This window comes from Coenobita brevimanus, chromosome 55 (genome assembly GCF_032717465.1).
Source record: "Coenobita brevimanus isolate Jiangsu-jjx chromosome 55, ASM3271746v2, whole genome shotgun sequence".
In the NCBI taxonomy this organism is placed as follows: Eukaryota; Metazoa; Arthropoda; class Malacostraca; order Decapoda; family Coenobitidae; genus Coenobita; species Coenobita brevimanus.
Genome location: NC_137008.1, coordinates 33022461 through 33040610, shown reverse-complemented (window position 1 = coordinate 33040610; position 18150 = coordinate 33022461). Strand labels below are relative to the sequence as shown.

Below are 18150 nucleotides of genomic sequence, written 5' to 3'. Positions count from 1 at the left end.
AAACAAAAAGAAGGAATCACCAAACTGAAAGTAGAAGGAGAGGTCTTTAAGGATGCGGCAATGCAAGCAGAAATAATGAACAAACGTTTCCAGTCAGTTTTCACTAAAGAAAAGGAGCTTGTGGAAGGGGAGGTAGTGATTAGAAATGTTCCGGTGATGAAAGATATAAAACTGGAGGTACAGGAAGTGTATAAATTACTGGAAACTCAAGATGTAAGGAAAGCCCCAGGACCTGATGGAATTTCTAATTGGGTACTGAAGGAATGCAGAGAACAACTGGCAGATAAAATTCACAGCATAATTGTATGCTCACTGGAAGAGGGGAAAGTGCCAAAAGAATGGAAGAGGGCAAATGTGGTACCAATTTACAAGGGAGGAAACAGGGAAGAACCCCTGAATTATAGACCAGTGTCTCTAACCAGCATGGTCGCAAAATTGTGTGAGAGAATCCTGAAAGACAGATGGATAAAATATCTGGAAGAGATGAATATTTTGGCTGAATGTCAGTTTGGATTCAGAAGTGGAAGGTCATGTGTTTCTAACTTGTTGAGCTTTTACTCAAGAGCGATTGTTGTGGTACAGGAGAGAGAAGGTTGGGTGGATTGTCTGTACGTAGACTTAGAGAAGGCCTTTGACAAGGTACCTCATAAGAGACTAATGTGGAAACTAGAATATATAGGAGGACTAAAAGGGAAACTTCTGGAATGGATGAGAGACTTTTTGAGAGACAGACAAATGAAGACAGTAATAAAGGAAAAGATGTCTGGATGGAGAGAAGTAACAAGTGGAGTCCCTCAAGGCTCAGTGTTGGCGCCAGTAATGTTCCTGATTTACGTAAATGATATGGTAGATGGAGTGAACAGTTATGCAAGTCTGTTTGCTGATGATGTAAAGATCTTGAGGAAGATAGAGGTTGAGGAGGATTGTAAAATACTGCAGGAGGATCTGGATAGGATACACAATTGGAGCCGGACGTGGGAAATGAAATTTAATGTAAATAAATGTAAAATATTGGAAGTGGGTAAAAGTACCAGGAGACCATCACTGAATTATTTTTTGGGTAATGAATTAATCACAAAAATGAGAGAAGAGAAAGATTTGGGAGTGCTGGTCCAAGATAGTTTGTCACCAGAAATGCACATTAACAAGATAGTTGGAGAGACTTATAAACTCTTGACTAACATAAGAGTAGCATTTCATTATATGGATGAGGAAATGATGAAAAAATTGATAGTGGCCATGATCCGCCCCAGGTTAGAATATGCAGTGGTAGTGTGGTCCCCACACAACAAGAAAGATATAAACAAGATTGAGAGAATACAAAGAACAGCAACCAAGATGGTCCCCAGTCTGACAGACCTGTCATACAGAGAAAGGCTGGAAAAACTGGATTTGCCTTCGTTAGAGGAAAGGAGAAAGAGTGGAGACATGATTGCGGTGTTTAGGACCATGGTGGGAGTAGATAAAATTGACAAAGAAGATCTGTTTGTATGGGATAAGAGAGCAACAAGAGGACACAGAATGAAATTGAAAAAGTCAAGCTGCTTGAAGGATATCAAGAAATATAGCTTTCCTTACAGAAGTATAGACTTATGCAATAGCCTGGACAAAGAGATCGTCCAGTCTAAAAACTTAAACGAGTTTAAAGCTAAATTCGACTTATTGAGAAACAGCGACGGAAACCCACGAGCATAGTACATTCCGTGTATATCACAATTAGGTATATTAGGTAAATACTTAAATATTTGGAACGACTTAGACAAAGAGGTGGTGCATGAGAAAAACATTCATGTGTGTAAAGGTAGACTTGATAAATGTGGATATGGAGACAGGACAACACGAGCATTGCTCAATTCCTGTATACTACAAATAGGTAAATACAAGTAGGTAAATACAGTACACACATACACAAAGGAGGCAGACGTGCGACATCGGCGCTCCGTACCGAACCAACACGGCCAGTGGCATTACCTAAATTAGTATCTTTATATGAGTCAAGCTCTGTACCAGGTTAGCCTAAATGATTTTTCATTATTAAAAGAAAAAAACAAAAAAAGTTTAAACAAGACTTGTTCAAACAGAAAAGAGAACCAAGACGAAAGAATGCGCTCAGTCAGCTGAGGTTTGTTTAGACTACAGCAGCACAGGGAATGTAAGTACATACTCTGTACTTTTAGTATTGCAAAATGGATACATACTTTAGTAAAGCAAATTTGGAAAAGAAAAGGGAAAAAGGTAGAAAGCAAAATGATGATTTCTACCAAGAACTGGTTGAAGTGGAGACTCACAATAGACTGGTTGAACGTGTACACAAACTAGAAATGGCTTTCAAAAATGAAATTGATGAAATAAAGAAGCAGATGCACTTACAAAAGGAAGAAATAGAAAAACTAGGAAGGGTGGCGAGCAAGAAAGACACAACCATCAGTGAACTAACAGTGGAATTGAGTACACTTAGGAAGAAAATGAGTGAAATGGCAAGTACAGTAGTCAGTCACGAGAGTGTTATGGAAGAGTTCAAAAATGACACAGAGACAATTAGGCAAGTAAGCAGTCTGATAGACCAAAACAGTGATATTGAGGAGAAGATAACACAGGTGAATGAAGCTGTGCGAAGCTACAAAAATGATGTGGAAACCATGTATGGTGAAATGTTGAAAGTAAAGAAAGACTTAGAAACAAGGGTGGAGGAAAAAAAGCATTAAACAGGAAGTGAAAAGAATAATCCAAAACAATCCAAAGTTAATCAGAGATTCAGTAGATATAAACAAATCTATAGTAATCACTGGTATAGAAGAGGAAGAAGTAAAAAACAAGATCACAAGAGACAAAAAGGAGATGGCAAATGTAATGAGCTTACTGAAAGAAGTATCAGAGGAAATATGTAGTAAAGACTTAGAGGAACACAAAAGGTTAGGGAAATACGAGAAAAGCAGGACAAGACCTCTAAAGGTGACTTTCCAGAGTGTAAACACTGTGGAGGAGATACTAAAAAATGCAAAGAATCTTATGGAAAAAGAGGAGTTCAAAAATGTATGGATAAAAAGATGCCTAACACAAGAGGAACTGGAATTACTGAAAGAGAAAAGGGAGGAAGCAAAAACAAAAAATGAGGGAAGATCAGAAGAGGAGAAGAAGAAATTTTTTACAAAGTAATAGGATTGCAGGTACGAAAGTGGTACACAAACAGGATGTAATAAAAAGGAGGAAGGTAGTAAAACCATGTCATGACAAATATATAAACAAGATGATAAAGTTGATGTACTCAAATGTGGATGGAATGGTATCTAAATTACTAGAGATGAATGATTATGTCAGAGAAAATGAACCACAAATAATATGCCTAACTGAAACAAAATTAACACCAAGGATATCCAATGACATACTAAACTTAGAGGAATACAATATATGGAGAAGAGACAGATTTTAAAAAAAGGAGGAGGAATTATAATATTAACTAAGAAAAATCTAAAAGTCAATGAAATAAAACTAGATATACGGTACCATCAAAAGTAGAACTGATTGCAGTAGAGATCAACACATCTGAAGGGAAAGTAATTGTAGCCAATTTGTACATGCCACCCAGATCAAACACATGGGAAAGAGACGAATATGAGGACCTGGCAGAGAGTACAGTTCAGAGTTTAAGATCATTGCTACATAAAATGGAAGAGAAATTGGAAAGAATTATACTAACTGGAGATTTTAATACAAATATAAATTGGAATACTCTAGATATAATTACCCAAGAAAGCTGTTGGGACCAAAAGCTCCTGGATCTCGTGCAAGAAAAAGAGGACTCGATGTACCTTCAGTGCTAGATCTAATATTTACTAGGCAAGAAAATGATATTGACAGTTTAATATATCACCCTCCACTCGGCAGAAGCGATCATGCAGGACTATATTACAACTTCAGGATAGCATATGACATAGTTACCAGGAATGAAAGTTACAAAAAGAGCCTAAACTATAAAAGGGAAATTATCAAGACCTAAAGAAGTATTTCTTAGAAGTTGATTGGGAAAATGAACTTAGAGGACAAGATTTAAATGCTGTATATAAAAAATTCTGTGAATTTTATGGAATAGGAGTCCAGAAGTACATCCCACAGCACAAAGAAGCAGATAAGAAAATACAGAAATGGTTCAATACAGAATGTAAAAAATCAAAAGAAAGAAGAGATTTGTTGTGGAATAGATACAGAAGACAATAGTGAAAGGGTGTATAATAATTACAAACAGGCAAGAAACGATTATACAAGAATAAGGAGGGAAGCCCAAAAACAGTTTGAGGAGGATATAATAAATAAAAGTAGTGATCAACCAAAGTTGTTTTACAGCTACATCAGAAGCAGAACCAAAGTAAAAGATATAATACAATCCATTACGGACGAGGGAATCACTTATACACAAGAGAAAGATATTTGTGAAACACTAAATAAGAATTTCCAATTAGTTTTTACAGAAGAAAAAAATTTTGAGAGGGACTATGTGGAACATGCATGTCCACACATACTACCAGGTATACAAATAGCAGAAAAAGTAATACAGGAGGAGTTAAGTAAATTAGACAGAGGAAAAGCAAGTAGTCCTGATGAAATTTCATGTTGGGTGTTACAAGAATGTGCAATGGAGTTAAGTAAACCATTATTTTTAATTTTCAAGAAATCCTTGAGTCAAGGTAAACTACCTGATATTTGGAAAAAAGCAAATATTGTCCCCTTATTCAAGAAAGGAAATAGACAAAATCCACTCAACTACCCAGTATCACTGACCAGTGTTGTAAGCAAGGTATTAGAAAAGCTTATAAGAAAAGCTTGGGTAAATCATCTAGAAGAACACAGTATGATAACAGAAAGACAGTTTGGTTTCAGAAAAGGAAAATCATGTGTTACTAATTTGTTGAGCTACAGTACTATGACAGAGTAACAAACACAATATAGGAAAGAGAAGGATGGGTGGACAGTATCTATTTAGATTTCAAGAAAGCTTTTGACACAGTACCACACCAAAGACTTTTATGGAAACTGTACCATCAAGGAGGAATTCGAGGCAAACTGTTTTGTTGGATGCAAGATTTTCTCATAAAAAGAGAAATGAGAACAGTACTAAGAGGAAACTACTCATCATGGAAAGAAGTGACTAGTGGAGTACCACAGGGTTCAGTGCTGGCACCAATCATGTTTTAAGTGTATATAAATGATATAAACAGTAACACTGGAAATGAGAGCTATCTAAATATGTTTGCAGATGATGCAAAAATACAAAGGAGAATTACTAACACAGACTCTTGTAAAGAGCTACAAGAAGAATTAAATAAACTTCATGAATGGAATAATACATGGCAAATGGAATTCAATGTGGACAAGTGTCATGTAATCAAGTTTGGTAAAAGTGGAAAAAGACCTGATTGGGATTATAAGTTAGGAAATAAAACCCTATACACATCAGAAAGAGAGAAAGACCTAGGTGTGATTATCAATAACAGACTATATCCGGCTGACCACATCAGCGAGAAGGTATGGAACATGTATACACTGCTTGCAAATATGAGAATAGCATTCGCATACATAAATGAAGACATGCTAAGAAGGATAATAACATCATTCATTAGACCAACCCTGGAATATGCATCAGTAGTTTGGAGTCCTCATCTCAAAAAACACATAGACAAGATTGAAAAAGTTCAAAGGGCCGCTACAAGATGGATACCAAGCTTAAGGGACCTAAGCTACGAAGAAAGACTAAATAAACAGAATTTACCAACACTACAGGAGAGAAGGAAAAGAGGTGACATGATAATGCTGTATAAGTGCATATCAGGGAAGGAGAAAATAGACATAAATGATTACTTAACATATGGAGAAGCATCAGCAAGAGGACACTGCAAAAAACTGCATAAGAAGAGAGGTGATAAAGATGTAAGGAAATTCAGTTTCCCAAACAGAGCAATTGATCAATGGAATGCACTACCGAATGAAATAGTGTGTGCCAAAACAATTCACAAATTTAAGGATATGTACGATAAATATGGTTTAAGACACGGGACAGTACGAGCTTGACTCATTCCTGTAAAGATACAATTAGGTAAGAACAATTAGGTAAGGTAAGAACACACACACACACACACACACACACACATGTACATACAGGAAAACCTCGATATAACGTATTTCAGTATAGCGAAATTCACTTTGATCAAGTCAAGGAGCCGACCAGACTAAATTCTTATATATCGGGAAAAGTCCTTAGGGTGGTGAGTGATAAACGAAATACAGTAAAACCTTGATATAACGGACTTCAATAGACCGGAATTCGCTTTTATCAGACTCAAGGAGTTACCGGACTAAATTCCTCTATATCGGAAAAATTCCGATAAAGCCAGAAGCAGTCCGGACTGCCTGACCACTTCTGCTCTGTTCACCACAATAAGGTAAATAAAAGACATGTTTATTAGTGTACAGAACAGTATTATTATATATATTATACCATTTGATTAACGAAGTTATAACACAGTACAGTACCACAGTGGTAGTCAAAACAGTTTAAAAACTGTTCATGCAATCCGGACTGATGTCTGATACATTATATCGGAAAAAGTCTGGATTAGCAGGGGGAAGTCCGGATGTCGCTTTTATTGGAATTTTGCATTTTTTGGAATGGTTTGGGCCCCAGTTAGTCCTTTATAATGAGGTCTTACTGTATACAGACAAAGTAAACATCTTTAGTTTGTAAGATCGTAAGTAATAAGGTGTATAAAGTGTTCACTACATTATTTAAAAAGTGTTTTAAATTAAGTTGTAGCTATAAAGTATTTTCAATGTGCTTCCCCTCTCCCTAGGTTAGAAACGAGTGCCTTTGAACACAGAAGTGGTTATGTATGCAGCTCTCCCAGTCCTCCCTCCATCCCCTATCATCTCCCTCATCCCTCCTCCATCCCAGCTATGGGGGCTTCTGTCTGGGCACAAAGAAAATACTTCCACGGCCAAATTTGCTCCCGAAAATTGGTTATATTGGTATAAATTGTGTACCACCAACATTGGTGGTGTTTGTACCTTAAGGTAAGCTAATAAAAACACAAAAAACTGTTGAATAAAAGTACAGAAATGGAGTGGGAATAAACTTGTTCAAGTGTAAAAATAGCTTCAAATAACTTCCCAGCTTCCTAGACCAAAATTTTCCCCACGCATGCAAGAGCAAAGCATATGTGTAGGTCCAGAATATCATGAGATTTCTTGTGGTGGTTTGGGAATTTTGATACGACCAATAGTTTTCTAGTAAGTCGCCAAACACTAAAAGAAAAATCTCCAAGCATGGCGGGAGATGTAGGAGGGACGGGGGGGTTGGGGATGGGGGGAGAAGAGGGGGGGATGGAGGGGATTGTGTGTATTTACCTATTTGTAGTATACAGGAATTGTTGTCCTGTCTCCATATCCACATTTATCTAGTCTACTATTACACACATGAATATTCTTCTCCTGCACCACGTCTTTGTCTAAGTCGTTCCGAATATCTGTGTATTTACCTGACATACCTAATTGTGATTACACGAAATGTGCTATGCTCGTGGGTTTTCGTTGCTGTTTCACAGTAAACCAAATTTAGCTTTAAACTCGTTTAAGTTTTTAGACTGGATGATCTTTCTGTCCAGGCTATTCCATAAGTCTATACTTCCATAAGGAAAGCTATATTTCTTGATATCCTGCAAGCAGCTTGACTTCTTCAATTTCATTCTGTGTCCGTTTGTCACTCTCTTATCCTATACAAACAGATCTCGGTCAATTTTATCTACGCCTATCATGGCCCTGTACACTGCAATCATGTCTCCCCTCTTTCTTCCTTCCTCTAAGGAAGGCAAATCCAGCTTTTCCAGCCTCTCTCTATATGACAGATCTGCCATACTGAGGACCATCTTCGTTGCTGTTCTTTGTATTGTCTCTGTCTATCTATCTATCTATCTACAGCCCGACGCCCTAATCCCGCAGAGGGTGGCCGCAGACAAAACGCCTCCAAGTCACTCTTGTCACCCACCATTTGACTACCCTCCCCCCAACTCACACCCCCCCTCCCTCATACACCTCTCAACTCCATCCCTCCACCTCATCCTCGGTCTACCCCTCCCTCTCCCTCCCTCCACCTCACCTACATACACCCTCTTAGTCAGTCGTTCATTCTCCATTCTCTCCACATGTCCAAACCACCTCAGTGTATTTCTCCTAATCTTTTCAACCACATCCACATCTGCCCCACAACGTTCCTTCACTTCTTCATTCGTCAACCTGTCCCTCCACGTCACTCCGCATGCTCCTTTCAAGTAACTCATTTCCACTGCTCTCACTCTTGACTTGTTCCCCTCTTGCAAGGTCCACGCCTTGCTTCCATACGTCAGGGTAGGGATCGCAATACCATCATGCAGTGACTTCTTAACTTCCATACTCACCTCCCTATTTCTCATCACTGCTTTCAGTGTACCAACAACCTTTCTTCCCTGCTGTACCCTTTCACGTACTTCATCCCCCAAAGTTCCATCCTTACTCATCACACTACCCAAGTACTTGAATGCACTCACATTCTCCATATCCTCACCATCCAACCTCACTGCACACTCTGTGACTTCATTCCTCTCAAACACCATAACTTTACTTTTGTTTACATTAACTTTCAGCTTCCTCCTCCTACACACTGTCCCAAATTCATTCACCAAACCTTGCAACTCCCATTCATCTTCACTCAACAATACTGTATCATCAGCAAACAGCAACACCGGAAGCTTCCAAATCTCACCCTCATTCATTAGAGCCACCCCCACATCCACTGCCCTACCTTGCACCTCCTTTACAACCCCATCCATATATATATTAAACAGCCATGGAGACATCACACAACCCTGTTTCAGTCCCACATTGAGATCAAAGAACTCACTCAGCTCACCATCCACTCGCACCGTAGCCCTAGCTCCCTCGTACATTCTCTTCACAGCACTCAACAATTTCCCCTCCACTCCATATATTCTTAATACCTTCCACATACCTTGCTTATCTATTCTGTCATAAGCTTTCTCCAAGTCCATGAAGGCAGCATACACTTTCCTTCCCTTCTCTAGATACTTCTCCACTAAACATCTTAGAACAAATATCTGATCTACACACCCTTTTCCCTTCCTAAATCCCCCTTGTTCTTCTCCAACTAGCTCCTCTGTCATATGCCTAACCCTATCAATGAGTATTCTACCATATATTTTACCAGTCACACTAAGAAGGCAAATACCCCTATGGTTACCACATACTTCTCTCTCCCCTTTTCCTTTGTACAGAGGAACAATTATACGTGATTTCCAGTCCTCTGGAACCCTTCCCTCTTCCCAAGCCAGTCTACACAACTTCCATATCAATCTTGTTAATATCTTTCTTTTTGTGTGGAGACCATGCTACCGCTGCATATTCTAACCTGGGGTGGATCATGGCCACTATCAATTTTGTCATCATCTCCTCATCCATATAGTGAAATGCTACTCTTATGTTAGTCAATAGTTTATAAGTCTCTCTAACTATCTTCTTAATGTGTTTTTCAGGTGACAAACTATCTTGGACCAGCACTCCCAAATCTTTCTCTTCTCTCATTTTTGTGATTAATTCATTACCCAACAAATAATTCAGTGATGGCCTCCTGGTACTTTTACCCATTTCCAATATTTTACATTTCTTTACATTAAATTTCATTTCCCACATCCGGCTCCAATCATATATCCTATCCAGATCCTCCTGCAGCATTTTATAATTCTCCTCAACCTCTACCTTCCTCAAGATCTTTACATCATCAGCAAACAGACTTGCATAACTGTTCACTCCATCTACCATATCATTTATGTAAATCAGGAACATTACTGGCGCCAACACCGAGCCTTGAGGGACTCCATTTGTTACTTCCCTCCATCCAGACGTCCTGTCCCTTATTACTGTCCTCATTTGTCTGTCTCTCAAAAAGTCTCTCATCCATTTCAGGAGTTTTCCCTTCAGTCCTCCTATATACTCTAGTTTCCACATTAGTCTCTTATGAGGTATGTTGAAGGCCTTCTCTAAGTCTAAGTACACACAATCCACCCAACCTTCTCTTTCCTGTACCACGTCAGTCGCTCTTGAGTAAAAGCTCAACAAGTTGGAAACACATGATCTTCCACTTCTAAATCCAAACTGACATTCAGCCAAAATATTCATCTCTTCCAAATATTTTATCCATCTGTCTTTCAGGATTCTCTCACACAATTTTGCGACCATGCTGGTTAGAGACACTGGTCTATAATTCAGGGATTCTTCCCTGTTTCCTCTCTTATAAACTGGTACCACATTTGCCCTCTGCCATTCCTGTGGCACCTTCCCCTGTTCCAGAGAGCACGCTATTAAATTGTGAATTTTATCCACCAGTTGTTCTCTGCATTCCTTCAGTACCCAGTTAGAAATTCCATCAGGTCCTGAGGCTTTCCTTACATCTTGAATTTCCAGTAATTTATACATTTCCTGTACCTCCACTTTTATATCTTCTATCTGGTACATTTCTAATCACGCCCTCCTCATCCACAAACTCTTTTTCAGTGGTGAAAACCAATTGGAAACATTTGTTCATTATTTCAGCTTGCACTGCTGCATCTTTATAGACCTCTCCTTTTACTTTCATTTTGGTGATTCCTTCCTTTTGTTTCAGTTTGCCATTAACAAATCTATAAAACAGTTTGGGTTCATCCTTGCATTTGTCTATTATACCTTTTTCAAAATTCCTTTCTTCTTCTGTACTTATTCTTGTGTATTCATTTCTAGTTCTTTTATATTCTTCCTTTGTTCTGTTGTTACCTTTCTTTCTCCAGTTGTTCCACGCCTTATCTCTCTCCCTTTTCGCTATCATACACCTTCTATTAAACCACTCCTTTTTCCTGTTTTCTTTCCCTCTTACTCTTGGTACAAATTTTTCCTCTCCCAAATTATAGAGATCTGGAAAGATATCCCACTTCCTCTGTATCTCTCTTGTTTCTCTGAATTTTCTCCAATCCACATTTTCAAAAAATATTCTCAATCCTGTAAAATTTGCTTAAAGTTGTATATTCCATGCCTGTGTGTGTGTGTGTGTGTGTGTGTGTGTGTGTGTGAGAGAGAGAGAGAGAGAGAGAGAGAGAGAGAGAGAGAATGAGTGAGTGAGGGAGATGGGGAGGGGGGATAGTAGGGTTGTTTGGCTTCCTTGTCTCCCTCCCTGTTCCCCAACCCTCCCCCCACTCCTGCTCATCTCTCTCTCTCTCCCACTCCTTCTTGTCTCTCTCTCCTCCACTCCTGCTCGTCTCTCTCTCCTCCACTCCTGCTCGTCTCCCTCCCCCACTCCTGCTCATCCCCCTCCCCCACTCCTGCTCATCTCCCTCCCTGTCCCTCTGTCCTCCCTGTCCCCCTTCTCTTCCCTTCCCCCTGCCCTCCCTCAACCCCACTTGTCTCCCTCAACCCCACTTGTCTCCCTCCCTGCCCTCCTCTACCCTTGCTTGTCTTCATCCCAGTCCCCTACCCTCCCCCTCCCCCACGTAGCTCGCTGCCAGTTGCCTGACTGTAGCCTGTCAGTTGCCATCCCACCGCCTCACCTACCTGCATGTGATGTGTGTTCTCTTATTTTTTTAGGAACAGTATTGTTTATGAAGATAATAATATTACCTATGATGTTTCTATGTCAGTCTCTGTTGATTGATTAAGGTATATGAGAGTTTGGGTTTGGGCCTGGAACACATCTCTGGCTTTTCTTCAGTATCTTACGGGGAAAATTGCTTCGATATGTCTGGGTTAGCAGGGGGAAGTCCAGATTCTGCTTTTATCAGACTTTTTTTTTTTTTTTCGGAATGGCCTGGGCCCCAAATAGTCTGTTATTGTGAGGTTTTACTGTATTGCCAAGGCAGAGAAGCAAGGAAGAATATGTCAATGAGAATAAATGGGATATATAAATGAGTGAAACAAAAACAGAGACATGTAAGGGCTGAATAACATGAAAGCATCTTTGCTTTGTTTAAGCATCCTAGGAGTGAGTACTGGATCTGAATAATCATTCAGAGATTGTAGATTTTCTGTAGGATATACACTTGACAGTTGACAATGTAATGAGCTGGGATTGTTGTCATTAGTGTGGCCCATGGCTCACATGGATGTGAAAGTAATGAACTTAAGAGATTTGGAAAGATTGTTGTCATTGATGTGGCCCATCTCTTGTGTGGATGTGAAAGTAATGAACTTCAGATATCAGGATGGATTATTGTCATTGATGAGGCCCATGTTTCACATGAATTTGAAAGAAGGGTCACATGTTGCTGTGGATGGAAGAATAGATGCAGAAGTGAAGTTTAGAATGAATGAAGTAGGTAAGGTGCTGGGAGGAATGAAAAAAGTGTTTAGATGTCGTTCGCTTAGAATGGATGTAAAGAGAAGGCTGCATGAGGGTGTTGTGGTACCGACTGCATTATATGAGGCTGAAACATGGAATATGGGTGTAGTAGAGAGGAAAAGTTTGAATGTAATGGAGATGAGGTGTCTGAGGAGTACGTGTGGAGTGACGCGTATGGATCGAGTGCGAAATGATGAAGTGCAAAGGAGAACTGGAGTTGTTCGGGGATGGCTGGTAGAGTTGAGCAGAGGGTGTTGCGATGGTTTGGGCATATGGAGAGAATGGATAATGAGCGTTGGTGAAAAAGATAACTAGATCTGATGTGAGAGGTGTAAGGCTGAGAGGGAGACCACGAATAGGATGGATGGACAGTGTGAAGAGAGCGCTGGATGCAAGAGGGATGTCTGTTGAGCAAGGAAGAGTTGCTGTGCGTGACAGAAATAAATGGAGACAAATTGTGAATGAATAAATGATGAAGCAGCCCTGAGGGGATACTCTCCTGCATTTGGTCTGATAAGCTAGTCAGGTGGGGTGCGGGTGAGGGGATGGGTCTATTATGATGTGGCAGGGGTAAACCAGCCCTGCTGTCGGGCCCTGCTGCAGATGTCACTGATTGCACCGCGCAGTTGACCCTTGTGCAGTGTGGTGCGGTGAGGATCTGTCCCTTCTCCCCTTTGGGGCTAAGATGCGAATGAATGTGTTCGAATGGATGAGTAAATGGGGAGTGTGTCGTCCTGTCTCGGCTATCTCCCTTTCCTTGGGGGAAGCAGCCTAGGTATATAGATAGATAGATAATTAGATAATTTTCTAGGTGAGACTCATGATGAATACTGTTTGGGTGGATACTTTCAATGGTTGCAGTTGTTCCACCACCTCTCGTGTCCCCAGTTAGGAGTAATCCGGAGGTCTTAATGTAGTTTTAATGGAAGTTCATTTGGAGAAGACAAACGCAGGTCCAACCTGTTCTGTGCTAGCCCCTCTTCTGCAAGAGCAGTGCGGGAAGCTGACTTGTAAGGCATTATGCAGGTGTTAGCATTCTTTGAGCTTTGCTGATACATGCACTATTGTCACATAGGCACCCACTACTAGGTTAATATACACTTAACTATATATACAGTACTGTACATACACACTGTTAGTTCTAGTTTGCGATTATACTTATACAGTTCTAGTTTGTGATTCCAAGAGATTATCAACGTATGGTTATAATATAAAGATATGGTTACAGAGTATGGTTACATAGTATGGGGTTACAAGGTACTGTTACATACGGTAGTATGGGGTTACAAGGTATGGTTAACATAGAATGGTTACATAGTGGTTGCTGGGACATACGTCTTTCACCTAGTATAGGAACTGGATGGTGAAGAGATTATGTTTTAAAGGCATTTTTTTTGACAGAGAAATTTATATTTATGTGTGATTTGGGGGGTATTATATCATGTGGTAATTAGAAGGGGATAGATGTAGTGGCATGGCAAAGTACTGTGCACCTCTCACATTCACATAGTTCATTTTTTAGTATACTTTTGTTTCTTGATTAAAGTTATCTTTATTTTTTATGTTAACCCTCAAAGACACGTTGACGTGAATCGTGTTCTTTATGGTTTGGCATATAAATGCATGAAGACGCGAATCGCATTGTTAAGCAGAAAAAAAGCTGTCAAAAGGAAAATTTTAGGCCAATTTGCGTCAAATTTCGGTGCGTTCTAGTGGGTGCGTCTCTCTTCCGAGGTAAACATGTGGCAACACTGTGACTGCTCTAATGAGGGAATAAGCAACAGAAAAACCTTCAGGCGGGCTGAAGGGTAGCGCTGCTGTTAGTCGTCCCTTTAAATTCACCATTTTCCCCCCTCCCACTTGAGGCAGAAGCCATTATTGAAATATTGTGATTGTACTGTGTTTTTTACTATAATGTGAAGTGATTGTGTCTATGGAACGTAGATATATTGTTTGTAAAGCATTGGGGCCCGTTATCAGCCGTTAGGCCCAAAGGCAGGAATGTAGTTTGTTGTAACGGGGTTTCCACTCTGCTTCACCCTGCACGTAAGTGATGCGAGTATTTTACCTTCATAGTGAAGCCAGTACTTATATTTGTGAAACATAATGTCTGGATTAGTGAAATAACTGACCTACAATAGCAGGTGTTATGTATGCCATGGAGATATGCCATAGTCACTAAGGAAACAGGTGGTCATGTATGCCATAGAGTTGGGAAGGGCATAATAGAGGAGATTGGGATGGAATCATGTGTTAGTGTTTTATTTTGCATATGGTTTAGTGTGAAATATACGTATAAAATAGTGCGGTGGGTTTGTTCTTCGAGAAATATTGTGTGCATTGACTGACGTAGCTAAAACCTAGCTCAAGGATCAGAGACATCAAATATGCCACACAATCACAGACTTCCGTGAAAAGGTATTGTACCAATCTCAGACAGTGCTACAGGGTTGGCAAAAAAAAACACTTTTTTTTTTTTTTAAAGCCCAACCCACCTGAGTTTTTTTTGTTTTGTTTTTTTCACAAAATACCCCCCCAAAAACGGGCAAAAGTGTTTTTTTTTGTTTCAAAGTTTACCATAAATTTTAATAAAATAATGTTTCTGCTATACATAATTATGAATAGCCCAATAAAATCTTATTTTTCACACAGTTGTTTGAATAGGGGAAGTGAATACAGTCATGTTTTGACCTGTTTGGCCGTTATCCTTGGGCTGCCTGCTACACAGCAAAACATACTTCAACATGAGAGGCTTGAGAGCACTGCACAACTCATGAGCTGGCAAAGATCAGTCCACACTACACAGTAGTAGGAGAAAGAGTCATTTGCCTTGCTACACTCCTTTCTTTGGGAATTATATACTTGCATTTCTCAAGTTTCTAAATAATTATGATTGAAAATTCTGTTGCATAAGTGATTTCACATTATCTTAACAGTAATAATAGCTTTTGGTAACCAAATATCTAAGCCTATATAATACATCTATTTTAAACAGAAAGCAATGTTTATATTTCAATAGAAATATTGATATTTGGTAATAATATGAGACAACACATAGTATAAGTTAACTCCAGTAATGATTACTATTACTTAACAAATTTACTCCACTCCTCAATAAAACTAAAAACCATATCTATCAAAAACAATTTTACTCTTAATTTTAAAACTTTCAAAATTAGAGGCAGGTAGTGCTGGCTGTAAAGTTTGTATTCACCAGATGAAAACCAAGGAAATTTACCTTGACTTCAAGCTACATACTATTAGGATTTTTTAACCCAATCTTAAGCACAGGTGTCATGTTTACATTCATTTTGTAGAAAAGTGTGCCAAGGTATTAGTAAGAATGAAGAAATTGAGTGTCAAATTTCTTGTTTATTTCAAAGATCAGAAATATGCCTCGCACAGCTGGTTGTGGTTGAAAAAGGACAAATGAATGGAATGAAGTAACAATTTGTAAACACTGCAGTACTGAAATTATTGCCAAAATTGAGAAAATCATAACTCAAACAAATGCACAAAAATACTAAAAAGGAACATAAGTCAATCATCATTGAAGCTGACTGGCAGTGGCACTGGCAGTGGGGAGCTTGATGAGAACTCATTAATGCCATCGGCACAATCCAACACACATGAAGTGTGTCATTTTTTTTTATCATTGAGGCAAAGAATTGCATTCTTATTTGAAAAAAAAAAAGTTCTTTTGTTATAATGGTTGGGTAACATGACAAGAACTATAATTTACTGACACAAAAATATTATCATTTCAAAAGAAAAGGATTTTGGTTATACAAGCTATTAGAAAAATAGAAGTACATTATGATGAATAGTTTTGAAAAAATAAAAAAACAACATTCATATTTGCAAAGAGCATGTTTTACTTATTTTGGTGATGAGAAATGTAATAAGCTTTTTTATTAATCACTAAGATTATGCTTCCAAGATACTGTAAATACTTGCCCATGTTGTGTTTTTTTCACCAGTCAAATAGAATATGATTGATTAGCTATTATTTATTTCTGATATTGTGTGCAAAAATATAATCATTTAATCATATAAAACTGAACTTATTAAATAAATTATTTTTTAAAAACCCAGTAAAGTGGGTAAAATAGTGTTTTTTTTTCAAGTGGGTTTTACTGAAAAAACCCGGGTGGGTAAAACCGGGTTACCCACTTTGGTGCCAACCCTGGCTATATTGCATATGGTCTGGTGTGAAACATACGAATAAAATAGTGCAGCGAGTGTTCCCCGAAAAATATTGCATGCATTGACTGACTTAGTGAAAACCTAGCACAAGGATCAGAGACAAGAAATATGCCATACATATATACTTATGTCGTGCAGCGAATGTTCGTGAAGAAATCTGTTGTGTGCATCGCATATGTAGTGCAAGGAGGAGAGAACAAAATATGCCCCCCCCCCCACACACACACACGGAGAAACAGCCGAAGAGAGCAGACGTCCCAGTCATCGCTGCTAACCTTAAGTAGTTTCAGGAATTTTGTCTGTCCTGTCTCCTAAGGTCTTGTTTTAAATTTAAAATAATGAAAGTTAATAAACTACCAAAAATGTAAAGATTTATTGGCTAGACTATACATGAATGTTTGTAGTTTTTTTTTCGGTAACAGCTGTTTTGGTATTTAACCAACATCAAACATGGCCGAAAATGTAAACAATGAGGGACTAGAATTTCAAGGATTTGATACAAATACCAATGTCATGGACCTGGTTAAAACATTAATTATGAGGATTAGTGAACTTGAAAAGAAAGTAGAGAATCTAGTGATGAAGGATGTGTCTGAAAATACGGAAACTACCATACAGAGTCTGATCCAATCCAGTGAAACAGCGAATGAAGAGATTAGGAATTTGAAGCGGGAAAATGTTGAATTGAGGAGGAAACTAGAAGAGAGTACTAATAAAACGGAGAAGATGAGTAATGTATTAGAAGAACATAAGGCAAAGTGGGCACACATAGAAGAACAGAAAGAAGTGGTCAGCTTAAGAGAGATCATCCAGGAAGAAAGGGAAATGAACAAGAAAAAAATGGAAGAAAATGTAGTGAAAATACTGAAGAAAAAAGAGAAAATAGTGAGAGAAACTGTAGAAAGGAGCAGATGTGTGGTAGTATTTGGAAACAGGGAAGAGGAAGAAAAGGTTAGGTTCGTAAGACTTGAGAGAGACACGAACCTGGTGAGAGGAATATTAGGCAAGACTGACCCCGAAGGAGACAAGTGAGTAAAAGAAATTGAGGAAGTAAGGAGGATAGGGCCTTATAAGAAAGGGGAAACAAGACCAATGAGAGTCAAGTTTACATCAGAAAGTGTAATAAATGAGATACTTAAAGTGACCTGGAAATTAAGCAAAGAGGCGGGGATGGAAAATATTGTAATAAGAAAAGATCTGAATGAAGAAGAAAAAGAAGTTTTAAAATCATTAAAGGAAGAAGTAAAGGAAAAAAATGATAAGAGGACAGAGGAAGAATGTGATACTGTACTTTTTTTTGGAGAGTATTGGATATGAAAGTAAGGAAGTGGTATTTAAGGAAATAGAAGTGAAGGAAACTAAGGGGGATGGTTGTGAAAGATCAGAAGTTGACGAAGTGGTACGGACAGAGAGTAGGAGAGAAGAGGGTATTAAAAACGTCAAAAATAATTTGAAGGTGATATATACTAATGTTGGTGGTTTCATATCGACAAGGATCGAAATTAACGATTTCTTGAGAGAACATGAACCTGATGTCATGTGCT

General features: G+C 38.7%; 1 protein-coding gene across 4 annotated transcripts in view; it reads left to right on the top strand.

Annotated features, from left to right (window-relative positions):
• The window catches only part of LOC145401209 (alpha-ketoglutarate-dependent taurine dioxygenase-like), a 276565-nt gene that overhangs the window by 106204 nt on the left and 152211 nt on the right, over positions 1-18150 (top strand). The gene's annotated exons all lie outside the window — the stretch shown is intronic.